Raw genomic sequence first — 14758 nt, forward strand, 5'->3', positions numbered from 1 at the left:
AGTAGAGAATCGGCTGTATACATGGGTTTGACTCTCAAGTACATGAAGCTGATGCTGTATTCACTGTCTCATTCTAATGATGAATTTAAGATAAAGCTACCTATCATTGTATAAGATTTACCTGAACGAATGTAACTCTTTTAATATTGTATTTATACTAACTTTAAATCAATTTTAGAGGGCCTTCTTAACCTGTAAATTGCAGACGTTAGACCCCCATCTTAATTAACTATGGTGTTCGGTTTTCCTTCTGAAAGTTTTAGGTTCTAAATATCCCGACACTCCAGTTTACCTTCAACAGTAAAAATTGGCTGCCCCATTACAACCTTCAACAGTAAAAATTGGCCGCCCCATTACAACCAAAAGTGCTAGAAGTGGCCTTATATTACATCACAAATCAATCAATCAAAAATTAGCCCGAGTTTTTTTAAGTCTGCCTTAAGATTACTCTGATACATGTAGATCGGAACAAGGATTGTTCTTCAAATTTCAGTTGTCAACAAGTTTATGATTATATGGTCATTTTTATAAATTTACTGTTACAAAACTGAATTTTTCAAAAAACTTAAGGATTTTTTTATCCCAGGAATAGATTACCTTAGCCATATTTAGCACAACTGTTTGGTTTAATACTATTTTGATCTAAGTGTCACTGATGAGTCGTACAAAATGTATGTAGACGAAACGCCTGTTGGGGTACTAAATTATAATCTTGGTACTTTTGATAACTATTAAAAATTATGACAATGTGAGAAGTGAATACAGTAGCTGTCATGTCTGTTTATTGGAGATGTCCACTTCATAAATCTCTTCATATTTAATATAACAAATAAGGCTTTTTCAAAAAGAAAATTAGTAAAAAAAGGGGAAATGGGGCTGACTGGCAGATTCTTAAAATAAATGATGATGTTACAGCTGATGAAGGCCTCTATGTGACTTGGAGATTATAAAGATTAGGAAGAACAGCAATTAAAACAGTCTTGATCAGTCTTTTGTACCATCTTTTTTAGTGATTGTCATTTGTTGCTCATTTGCTACATGTCTGATGTTAATTATTTTAACATTGGCACTCATACCACCTCTTCCTATATCAATTCATAGTTCTAGCAGAAATGAAGTCATTGGTTTCCTCACTTATACTGTTTCACAATTTTTAATGCCTTGGTAATGGCATTTTATACCTTACTAAACAGTATTGTTTTTGCTCATTGTTGAAGGCAGTTAAATGACCTACTGTTGTTTCAAATTACCATGATATTAACCTATATGGATACATGTTTCCTTGAAGAACATACCATAACACTGTATGGATTTTGTTTTAATCCATTCCCCATCCCCCTTTTTCACATTTATTTTTGAAAAAGCCTTGTGATGCAAGGCACTGGAGGTATACAAATTAAAAATGCCCAATGCACCATTTGACAGATTTTAAAATATTGAACGTTGATGAGTCACTGAATGAAGTTGTCGTTATTAGCCTCATATTATCACATAACAATTTTGTTGTGGTCTCGTACATGTATTCTTTTTTTTACATAAATAAGGCTGTTAGCTTTCTCGTTTGAACTGTTTTACATTTCCTTATCAGGGCCTTTTATAGCTGACTATGCAGTATGGGCTTTGCTCATTGTTGAAGGCCGTATGGTGACCTATTGTTGTTAATGTTTGTGTCATTTTGGTCTTTTGTGGATAGTTGTCTCATTGGCAATCATACCACATCTTCTTTTTCGTATGTAAGCGTCTAAGGAGCATATTGTAAATCTTGCACTTTAAAAGCAATAATTTTTATACCAATGTAACCTGTACTGGATATTATGCAAATTATATCTCCGACTGGACATCCATCATATGTCATATCATACATGAATCTAAAACTTGTGCTGTAGATACTTAACTTTATAGAAAAACTTTATATTTAGAGACTATATAACTTTATAGAAAAACTTTATATTTAGAAACTATATGATTTAAGCATATTAAGTAAATGTGTTTTCTTGTTTAAATTTTAATCTTTAAAATATATATTGTATATATATCTTACTGTACAGTATGGGATTTGCTCATTATTGACAGTTGTTAATTCTCTGCTATGTAGATATTTCATTGACAACCATTCCACATCTCCTTTTTTATTTCGTTGGTATGCTTGGTGTCATGTAATATAATTAATTATGGATTTAGTCCCCCCAAATTTACAGTGCAATGGACATTAATAATGGTACAATCCCCAGTGGTCAAGCAGCTTTTGTGCAATCCGTTTGTCAGCTAACAGATTCTCTAGGTTCTCCTTTCCCTCATTATTTTGTATTATGTCTTTCAGGAAATGGTACTTTTTGCTGACCTCAATCTGTAGCCGGGAGAATGATTGATTAAAATTTGATATGAAGGATTTATGAGTGGGATGTTTCATCTTCAATGCCTTATACTTGATGCAGTCATCCACATCGGTTGATGGGCCCAGTAACTGAACAGCCAGGTCAAAAGGGGTCTTCTTTCTACTAGATACTGAAATAAAAAAAAATGTATGTATATGACATATCAATGACTACATATATATATATATAAACGAGTCTAAATTGAAAACTATGTTCAAACCTATGATTGCTTTGGATAAAAACCGCAATATATATATATATATATATATATATATGTACTTATTTTTTATTTAAATGAAATGGAAACAAAATTAAACTATATTATTACATTTGTTGCAATGAACTACATACAATGAGTTTATCAGTTACAGTGATTTCACAATAGAATAAAGAGCAATAGACGCTGTCAATAGAAACTAATTGAAAAGGATGTGTAGAAAAGGAAATATAGTTTCTTACATTTTCTACTTCTTTTTTTTTCATAAAAAGGAAATTTGCCTATGGTTACAAATATGCTCAACTTGTGACAGAACAGCAACAATATCATCAATATTAAACTCATGTTCTACACACATTTGTGAATTAATGTGTTGTTCGGTCATGTATTGGAATTAGAATATTTTTGTTGCATGATTGATTTCTTTCACAAGTTATTCTATAAGTATTTTTGAACATGAATCAAAACAATTCACTTAAACTTTTTCGAATTTTTAAATTGCATCACTGTTTTGTCACAAAAAATTGCCAATTTTCTTTATTTTAGCTGAGAAAATTTATATAAGGAAACCTTTACTTACCAGTCTCAGTGTTCGAAATGTCAGATTCGAACAATTTTCTTTTGCATGTTGATGGTTTTTGGTTAACTGAAAATTAGAAATAATGGTTTCATGTATGGAAAAGGGAGATGAGACAGCAATCCAAAAAAACAAAGTAGAAAAGTATTTGCATACATGTAATTTCAGTTTATTTATATATACAATAATAAGACATTAAAGAATGAGAGTCTGAAGTTTAAGTAAAATTACCTGGTAATATATTTCGTTGGGTGGTAACACTTTCATGGACACTGATGTTGCTAGGCTGTATAGTCCACTTTAAAACTGAAATTAAACATATTAATTTAAAAACCTGTCAATAGATAGATTCCTTTAAAATTGTTATAAAATTTATGATATTATTAAGGCTATTTCATTAAATGCATGTAGGTGGAAGATGATTATGCATAATGGTAAAAAAAAAAACCATGGCCCACATTCAATAATTAAACTTCTACCCTCCTACCATTTTAATGGAGACTAAGCCTTTACCGAAACTATACATGCTATATGATGTTGAGTTATGAAGTAATATGAATCCAGGAAGTTTGAACATATATAAAATTATATGTCATTAACAGCTGCTTATTGTTTATATATTTGTACAAGAATATAAAAAAAATCTTTTATTAAAGGCATCATGTAGGAACAATGTATGTATGTTAATGTCAGATGCAGGAATAAATCCATCATGTCCATCAATAAAAAAAAAAGCGCAGAATAATTTTAGAAGTCTTTTTTATGCTATGCCTACACTATTATTAGGTAGGCATGTTCCTGGTGTGGGTGTCTGTATGAATCTGTTCTCTTGTGGTAAAATACAATTTTGTTCTAGGTTACTTAATGGTCACATCAATTTGAATCTCTACTTGATTTGAATTATTTAATTACCTTTAATATGTGATTTGTACAAATGTTTAATGTTGTTGTTCTCGAGCAGTTTCCTCTCTCTTTCCTCTCTGGTCTCAAGTTCATTTTCTATGTCTGGAATTTGATATGGATCTATGATAAATGTTTAGATGAAATAAAATTTATGTAGATTTATACTGAAATAAAATTTATGCAGATTACATAACATTTTCTAAAGTGTCAACAAAAAAGGGCAAAATATGATTAGGATATTAACCTGTAGGCTGTACCTTTCTTGCCTGAAGAATCTTAAGTATTTATAAATCTGTGTTTTTAATATGCTAAATGAACATTATTAGTGATTGAATTTATATAAGATAAACAATCAAATGAAGTTAACACACACCTTTTAAGAATATAATCATCATATTAATACATTATTTCCTTTGTAGTAATATACCTTGTTCTAAATTCTTTTCAGGCGAAGTTGATGGTTGATCCTCGTTGGCAGGTTCTTTGGTGCCACTACTGCCTTGAAATTCTATGGAGAGAAAAAAATGCAGGTAAAGAATTATAATTATGATGCTTAATCATACTGAACAGACACAGTTTTTCTGTCCAAAATTGATTTTGTTGATCTTGCTAAACTAGATAGACATAATTATATATACTTATGCTATACAATTGACATGAAAGACAGTACACAAATTGGTCAATAGATATAGGAAGATGTGGTGTGAGTGCCAACGAGACAACTCTCCATCCAAATAACAATTTCAAAAAGTAAACCATTATAGGTCAATGTACGGCCTTCAACACGTAGCCTTGGCTCACACAGAACAACAAGCTATAAAGGGCCCCAAAATTACTAGTGTAAAACTATTCAAACGGCAAAACCAACGATCAAGTTTACTTTCTCCATATCAAAATAAGAAGATAAAAAGACACATTTATAACTTATTATACAAATAACTATTTCTGTGTTTGTTTTTTTCCCAGATTCATAAAATTTGTCTATCAACTAACATGAATGGAGAAAAACAAGTTTAACTTAAGGTAGATGGGGTGGGGTGTCTTAATTGTATTTCATAGAATTTTTTAATAATTGGACCATAAATCATAATCTACGTCATAGAATTTTGAGATAACCTATGAGAATATAACTTTAATAGTATGCTTTCAGTTAAGAAAAAGAAAAAAATGGGGTCCCCAGACCTGTTTTCTTGCTACATAATAAAACAGGTAAATTTCTAAAACATTCCATTGTTAAAGTACCTTAATCTGAATTATCTGCCCTTGCATTTGAGTTGCCTCCCCTTAATGCCTTGTGTGGCAAAATTATAAAAAAAAAAAATTTAACAAAAGTTTACTGTTTTTTGTAAAATACAACCCTAAATATGATACAGCATGTCATTTTCTATATTGAAATGAAAGTTCTTACACATAAATTTCCTACTACTTTCAAAATTTGCACATTCTATTAGATATAGACCTTGTTTTCTGGTATTCCAAAATCCATGATGGAAGAAGACACCCTATCTACCTTAAGATTAATCATTGATATTAGCATGATTGTTTTAGTATTGAGAAACATTTAAATCTATCATTTACCTTGTACAGGTATGTTGTGCTGGTAGTTGTCTGTTGACTCAGATGGCAAGTCTACAAAAAACATCAGTAGTTTCTGGTAAGTTTATACAGTATTGAGATGCAATTTTAAGGAATTAAATAATAACATCTAAAAAGAATTTTAAGTTATTTTTCACTTAACATTTATTACTTTAGGCATAACTTTCATAACTTGAAATATTGTCAAACAAGTAAGAATTAAAATGTATCAAATACCAGATTTTCACCAAAAAAATCATGAAATTATTATTCGAAAAAATACCTAGATTTCCAAATATATGTATGATGATGAATATATAATATAAGGTCTTTAAAACTTCTAGCAGCAAAATATTTGCAAATTCAAATTGAGAACATGCAAATCAATATTCTACATTGCTTTGTACACGATTGTTATACTGAGCTGGATTTTAAACATGCTTGTAAACAAGGAACACAATTAATTCCAAACATGAACAAGCACGTCTTTTCTTTAGATCCTTAATAATAAAGTTATTTTTGATTGATTAGTAGAGATGCAGCCATAAAACAAAAGTTTATCAGTTAAGAAAGGTATATATAACAAAAAAATTCGAATTTTTGCAAGAGTATTCAGTTATGTCTGGACCCGATTTATCAAAAAATATTATAATCTAAATTATGTTGTTGCTTGGGAAATTTTCATTGCATTTCTCATGAATAGTCTTGAAATATCATCAATAATATAATATTTTGGAGTTGACATTGGTTTAAACAGTTTATACATACCTGTCTCAGTTGGTGTTATATACACGACTTTGCCATCTTTGTCAAACGTCTTAATTCTTTGAAGTGGTAATGTGATGATGTTTCTTTTATAATTTTCTATAACCTTTTCCCAGATGTCTTTCAGTTGTTGATGTTCTTCTTTATAGGAGGATGACCGGAAGTGGTGCATGTCTGGACCTTCGATGTGAAAAGGTTCATCATCAGGACCATCATGGAAGATCATGTTACCATCTTCCATATGCCACCAAACTCCTTCGCCAGGTAAGATGTAATCACTTATCCTCTCCAGATGGCTTTGTAATAAAATAGGTCTTGTATTAAGAATGGTTGAAGGAATTAAAGTTCTGGGTTTGGCCTGAATTTGTTTCGCGAGCTTTTGAATGATAGATTCTTGAATGTAAATACTGTCCTGCTTGCTGGATTGTTGACAAGTGAATCGAAGAACTGCGTTGTCGCATACGGTTTTTGGTTGACGGTTACTGGTGTTTTCTGAAATTCTTCGTAGATCTCCAAAACATCTTTCTTCTTGTTCTGTTACGAGGGACCTTAAATTAAATATTCTTTGAACTTCTGCAAGATGGATGGATACACTGTGGAAATGACTACCAAAAAATTTCCTTGATGTCATTTTAGACGGGACTCCGACAACGTTTCTGCAATTTATCGCGAGAAGAAAGCTTTGATTATATAGCCTTAGTATCTGTTTTGGAGATCTGGTGTTGTACTTAGAATAAGAAATGTTGGTTATTTCAAGAAGCGAGTCAATCATCTGTCTTATGCTTGGATCAGTCTGTTGTGAAGAAGCTAAAAAATGGGATAATTTTACTAAGTATAGCCGCGCATCGGATCCCTTTATTTGATTTTTATCTCCGATGGTGTGTTTTGAAAATTCCTCTAATTCTTTTTGAAGTTTTTTGTCGCTTATATGGGATGGTAATTCAGTTATAATGTTCTGTATAAAATTGGAAAGATCATGTAATGGTTCCATGCCAAATATTTCATAGTTGTTTAAGTTCAGATGATGGGTTGAAAGAGTAGGATTTGTTGTCATTAGAGCTGGTGGTCTGCAAATTCCATGAAGTAGGGCGGATAGATTTTCTTGTAGTTCAGGACGTAACATGTTGTGAATATCAATATCTCTGCTTTCTAGTTCTTCTATGAGGTCGTCTTTCTTTAAATTTTGGAATGGATTTAAATTTCCCTTTTTCAGTTCTTCGAAACATCGCGTGGATTTTATTATACCGACTCGTTCATCTAGTGTAAGAGGTGAAATGCCATAACAAAGAACAAAATTTCCATGAGCATTCGCGTGAACTCCACATACACATGGATAATTTCCACCTCTCTGCTGTCCGATTTCAAATTGTCTTGCAGGACCGTCGCCGCTGAATACACGCATCACATCAAAAATTTTAATATTACCATTGTCTGCTGTGATAGGTTCCGATAAAATTTGGAGGTCTTCAATTCTAACTGCAGTGTAACTGGATTGTTCTACGTCGCTGCTACCTGATTGGCCGAAAATATATAACTTTGGTTTTTCTACTATACCTTGAACATTAATTGGCTTACGGTCTTTATACTTCTCTTGGTACTCTATGTCAGTAAAATAGTTGGCAGGATCATATAGCCATGAGATGGTGAAACATACATAGGAATGGTTTAAGATGCAGCTGTGGTCGTGCCATAGTTTAATTTTTCTTGTTCTTTCAGTGAGTTTTAGATGTTCTATTTTATCTGAAAGAGTTCCTGCTGGTGGTTTTTGTCCGATCCTGATATAACGAGATGTAAGTTGGTCCATGGTTAAGCTGTCATATTCCTGGTCACTAAAATATCGTAATACTCCACTGCTTACCTGTTCCTGCAAAGCTATTCTTCTCAGTCTAACGAGGGGGAATTTTCTACCATGTATTACTGTTGTTTTCTGCTGCAATTTTCCATCTGTTATTGTAGTTGAAATGATGTCCTTTGGTGCTATTTCTTCCCCTAAATACAAGTCTCCGGAAGCTATCTTTACCTTTATATCTTTCTTCAAGTGGGATGACTGCCTTGGAGTAGGGAGGGAAATCTTTGTTCTGCTGACGATAACCACTTTTTTTGCCCTCCTTACCCTTCTAAAATATGCCCTTTGGTTTTTATAAACTTTTGATTTGAATTTGATGGTGTTAATTCCTTTGCTTCTAGCATATTCCTGTATAATTTGCCCCCCGTTTGCAGGAAATTTGTCGTTGCAGGTCATTTGATATTTACGGGCTAGAGCTGTCCAGTTGATCGTGTCCCCTTCATTTTTGGATTTAATCTCTGCTAAAAATTCTGTTCTGTCAAATCTGTAAGAGTCAAATTGTCCATGGTGGTTTTTGTGTTTCCTCTTACCAGTTTTCTCTTTCTCTAGACTCTTATTTACTCTCTGTTGGGCGTTGTCTTTGGTTTCAAAAAAATTGCCGAGGCGGATCCTGTCATGCTCACGGAAGGAAATTGATGAAGAAAGGAAATTGTTAACGTCATTTCCTCCGTCGGTGAAAGATTCATTGATTTTTTTCCTGCTTTCTTGCATAACTTTAATTTTTGTTGATTGCAATTCCTTTGGTGTTACTGGTGGGGACAGCATGATGGAATCTGAAATGGGTCTTGGAAATTTCATATCTAAACGTTGCTCTACTATGGGTTGGATGATGTTGACGATTGATTTTATTACTTTCATTCCCTTGGTAGTGGTATTGCTGTTTGGTGATGTTATCTTTAATATGTTTTCTGTCCCTTGTTCGTAAAGCTGGTGTGCATTTTCAAAATTAGGTGCTATGGATTTATGAAGAGTTGAAAAGTTGAAATGAACAGTTGAACAAGGTCTACAGTCGACTAGCTGGTGTTGAAGCCTTTCATTGGAGCTAAGTGAAAGCCAATTTTTAAGAGAAAAATGGCCAAGAAAAGAATGCTGCTGTCCAGATTTGTTAAGATTTTGCCAATATTTCTTGTCTGAGAGATATGATTGTAGTTTTGTGGTTTTGCTTCTAAATTGATCGAAATTCAAATACATTTTTGGGTACTTTTCCATAAAAATTGAATAGTTGTAGTATCTATCTTTCATGTTGATATTATTTGTCAGTCTCTCCTTCTTATTTTCTTTATCTTTTTGGGTATTCCACCAGTTTATTGTCTCTATATCTTTGGTGGATCTGCTGATGATCACTTTTGCAAAGTTACAGTAGTTCATCCTAAAATTAATTTAATTCATTTTGTAAGTATATATTTTAGGGGGAAGGTCTTGAAGGTTAAGGTTTAATATGCAATGTTAGATACATGTGATAGCTTATGGAATTTTTATGATAAAAGTACACAAGTTGTTATATATACTAATTAAAAAAATGGGAAGAAGCAAATATTGGCAACTGTTTGCCCTTCAACAATGAGAAAAACACATACCATATTGTGGGTGGGCTTTTAAAGGTCAAGAAAGTAATGTTTGTCTACCATACATATATATACACTGTTCAGTCCTATCTTTCTTATGAACTATGTATAAATCACTTAATGAAATTTGGTATATTTTTAATTCATATGAATAACATTGCTATACTGTGTGATTTGTTTAGATTCATCGGTTGGTAATTATCTGTGAATCAAGGCTTCTATTCAACTTGATGCTTTTAATAATTTCATTTGTTATTAATGTCATATATTTTTGTAATTTGTCAATGTATCCCTTTCTACATCATGACATCAATTGTATGAAAAAAAAATAATCAACGTGTGGTTCAATTTATTTCAGTTCTTCATTGGTTAAAATCCATTCTAATGCAATTAGTTTGTAACGATACTTTTATTTGACGTTGACAAATATTTTGAGGTGTTAGATTCCACGTTCTACCAGTCTGTAACTATGAAAGCCACCATTTTGAATTCCAGTAATTTAATTTTTTGGGGTACCGTATGCAATTTCTCATGAAAAAAAATAAACAAGATAGTCACATTCTGAGCCTCAAAATATTCTCTTTGTCTATATTGAAACCACTCTGAAGCGTACTAAAAGTAAAAATACTTTAAGTATTCATGTTTGGTATCCAGAGTATACATATAAAGTCACATTGTTAAGATGCCAATGACGATGTGACAGTTTCAAGAACTTTTTCATTTATAGCATTTTTAAGCCAAATATTTTAGACTGCTATACTTTGTATATTATGTATTATACAGTATAGCTTGAGGTATTATGTTATTCACTCAATTCTGTAATTATTTTATTTCTAATTTCAGACTTTCTCTAAACCAGAGTGTAGTATTTATGTGTTGCAGCCAACAGAGAAAAGTAACAAAAGGACCAAAAACTACCACTACAACTGAATTGTTTAAATCCGACATCCAAGTTTGCATTTGATGTACATGAATATTGCTTTATAGCTTTGTGTTACTAATTTGGTAATACAATTTCAGTGAAATTGGAAATAATTTTGATACATGTAATACAATTTTAGTGAAATATAAAATGAATTTGGTATTAATACAGTTTTAGTGAACTTGTGATATAAAAATATGAATAAAAAATTGTATCTCAAAGGTTGAATTTTTCACAATTGCTATAATATTATGTAATCAAATGACGGAGAAAAACAGTGTTTGTTTGTTTTCTTTAGAAAAATTAAGACCAAATTGAGGGACAGGTCCTGATATTGCAATCTCAGACTCAAGTTGTTTTGAAAAAAAAATAAGTTGTATGGCATTTATAAAAAAAAAAAAATGATATAAATGCCTATGAACATGATGAAACAACTTTTATGTCTGTTCTATGTTCGGTTCCGTGTCTCTTTGACACATTCACCATTTCCATTCTCAATTTTATCTTCATTTATATGACACAGAAATTAGCTACTTAAGGTATGGCCTTCAAAAATGAGAAAAAACAAAACCGCATAGTCTGCTATGCTTAAAAGCCCAGAAATGACAAATAATGCATGAAAAACAAATATGATGTACAGCAACAAAAGACAACTGCGAAAGTACAGGCTCCTGACTGAGAACAGTCACACAGAATTGGCAGGGTCAAACCTTCAACTCCCTTTATTTAAGGAATGACTTAATTTTTTTTTTGTCTGAAGAAATAACATTAAAAAATGTGGTGCACACCAAATAACACGTGTAATTTAAAGTGTGAAATGCCATTTAGAAAAGGCAGAAAATAATATTAGTCATTTCCTATAATTTAATTCGTCATTCAATTTTTAACCAGAGTAAATCATGAAAAGACGTTGATGACGATCAGTCACATGACATAACTATGTCTGCCAAATGGAAGTTTTTAAATACCTTGACTGGCTAAAAGGCCCTTGCATGGTCGGTAAATTATGTCTATGGGCTGATTAACAGAACGACATCAGCCAATCAGAAGACATGTTACATCCAAAATTAAATTATATAGAAATAGTTGAAAATTTACGGCCACTTCTTTTTGGAGAAATCTTTTTTCAGAAGATACTATGTCATCCCGAGGGAAGAATAATAATTAATTGGTGTTTTTTATTTTTTAAATGCAAACAGAGTATTCTTCTAATTTATTATTTTTTCTGTGGGCGGTGGGGGTGTAAAATTAGTGTGGTCCCTGGTTGGGACATAGTATTTTCTGAAGCACCCCTTAATAGGAATTAAAAATCAAATCGTGTTTGTATTCTGTGATTCTGGAACAGGCACAACCCTGTTTTCCAAACAAAAATTTCCCGTGTTCTTATACCTGAATATTTTATGAACTATTCCACACTTTATACTGTAGACTGGATTGTTAGTTGAAGATTTTTTTCATTTGAAAAATGCAGAACATTACCTTTCCGTTGGTGATGCAGGTAAACTTGATGTTCAGGAATATATGAAGGTATGGCTGGAATAAGGTAGGTGTTTCTCCACAAATGATGGAAAACTAAGTCAAATATAAATATTTTTGTGAAATTAAGTCGATCAATTAAACTTTAAACACTGAAATTTAAACAAAATATGCTGGTGGAAAATTTCAAGGTGTCCTCTTCAAAAATGAATCTGGAAATAATATTCTACTCTACAAGGCGGGGCCGAAGGTAGCAAGGGCCATATGTAGGAAAGTTTTAAAAGTGGGCAGTGAGAAATGAGGGACAATAGAATTTGTACATCTGAATATTCATTCTAAAATTTATCAACTTGATGCCTCTTATATCACAAAATCGGGTATATTTTACAAAGTATTAAAAGATAGCACCCCTAAAAGCGTACTTGGACTTGACAAAAAAAATATCTGATCACAAAAATATTTATTTTTTCAATTCTGGCAGTGGTAAAAGTTTAATACATCAAATAAATAACTAAAATAATATATAAACAATAAAAATAAATACAAATAACACATTGTATTAAAGGCGCAAAACTGTCCATCAATTCAAGTTTTCGCGGTATTTACACTTCTCCGGAAAATTGGATCTGTCCGCAAATGTTCAAGGTGTTCTCATACAACGTCATTCAAGCGATTGATATAATGGCCCTGAAACGATACACAATAAAACTCGATTTATAATATTAAAAAGTCCAGCGTGTTCCCGGAGACAGAATGACTGGATTGTAACCATTCTGAAACGAGAAATGTCTCTTTTAACAGATAATTGCTATCCAAACACGTAAATATCTTGATATTAATGAAAACGAGTGGTGTAAACGGGACAAATCGTAAAAATGTCCCCTTTTTCATCAGATTTACACCAGTTTTTACCTTTTGTCAGTATAGCTTAAACTTTGGATAGCATTTTTCAGAAAATATACATTCAGACGATTTCATTGATGCTTTATTTTATGTTGAAAGGTTCCAGCAACACGCTGGACTTTTGAGTTGAAAATGAAATAAACACCTTCAGTAGCTGCTCGGGTCACGTGACTACTTTCACTTTTGATATAAACAAACCGTGAAAAATTAAATTTAGATTCTAATGATTAACACTATTACTGCTGATAAGAAATTCTTTTCTGGCAATATTAAGTTAAAATTGTTTAAAATTAATATGTGTTTTAACGTATTTTTCTCGTAAAGTGCCTTAATATCACTGCGTGTATAAAATTTCTTTCATATTGCATTCATAGTATAATTTCACAAAGCATAACTGAATGGTAAATGCGCAAGCAATTGTATAGGGGAGGGGTCTCATTGACTTCGTTTTCGATTTTCAAGCAAAATGACTTGACTTTTCACGTGTAATGCTTACAAACTAGAGGCTCTGAAGAGCTTGTGTCGTTCATCTGTATTTACTGATGCTATGGAAATCATGTAAAACAAGGTTTAAATCATAATTAATAGTATTAGATATTAGATATTATAACGATATCTAAGATATTAACAAAAAACTGCAAAATTTACGTAAAATTACTAACTCAGGGGCAGCAACCCAACAACGGGTTATCAGATTCGTCTGGAAATTTCAGGGCAGATATATATCTAAATCTGATGAATATTTTTGCCACCTGTCAGATTTGCTCCAAATGCTTTAGTTTCAGAGGTATACACCAAATACTGCATTTTACCCCCAAGTTCTATTTCTAACCATGTCGGCCATGATTGTTGGAAGGCAGGGTAATCGGACACATTCTTTTTAACAAGATACCCTAATAATGATTATGGCCAATTATGGTTAAATTTGTCTTAGTAGTTTCAGAGAAGATGTTTTTGTTTTTTAAAAATTTACGAAAAACTGTTAAAAATTAAATATAAAGGGTAATAACTCCAAAAGGGGTCGACTGACAATTTGGTCATGTCAACTTATTTGTAGATTTTACTTTGCTGAACATTATGGCTGTTTACAGTTTACCTTTATCTATAATCATATTCAAGATAATAACCAAAAACTGCATATATTAATTTCCTTAAAATTACCAATCCAGTGGCAACAACCTAATAATGGGTTGTCGGATTCGTCTGAAAATTTAAGGGCGGATAGATCTTAACCTGATGAACATGTTAGAGGGAAATTCCGCGATTTTTTACTTATCATCTAATTATGTTCATCTTAACATAAAAAAAACACATTTGCAAAGTTTTAAATTTATATTCCTTCTAATAACGGAGAAAATCAAGTATTTGTAACTTTTTGGTTGAATTCTCGAGTGGGTTAGCCCGATTTGTTGAATTCTGGGAAAAAATAAAATCTGTTTAACTCTTATAGCTTATCGACAATATACGTAATTAAAAGTGACAGCTGACGAATGGTCGTAGTTATTAACCACAAGATAAGAATGAACGAAAATGAATATGCATATACCATTTTGTATTGATTGAATTAAACTCCTATAAAATTATCTCTAGTAAATGTTTTCGAATAAATTTCATTAATTATTGTTGAGATTTTT

At 31.8% G+C, this 14758-nt stretch overlaps 1 protein-coding gene and 1 long non-coding RNA gene across 3 annotated transcripts in view; one reads left to right on the forward strand and one right to left on the reverse strand.

Moving 5' to 3' along the window:
• Positions 1 to 14758, reverse strand: part of LOC134691429 (biogenesis of lysosome-related organelles complex 1 subunit 5-like) — a 280858-nt gene that overhangs the window by 120766 nt on the left and 145334 nt on the right. The window lies entirely within an intron of this gene.
• LOC134691432 (uncharacterized) lies at positions 1946 to 10883 on the forward strand. The gene is made up of 5 exons (XR_010102137.1): positions 1946 to 2522; positions 4521 to 4602; positions 5660 to 5726; positions 6562 to 6676; positions 10667 to 10883. It is a non-coding gene; the product is annotated as an uncharacterized LOC134691432 (long non-coding RNA).

This window comes from Mytilus trossulus, chromosome 11, assembly GCF_036588685.1.
Source record: "Mytilus trossulus isolate FHL-02 chromosome 11, PNRI_Mtr1.1.1.hap1, whole genome shotgun sequence".
NCBI lineage: Eukaryota > Metazoa > Mollusca > Bivalvia > Mytilida > Mytilidae > Mytilus > Mytilus trossulus.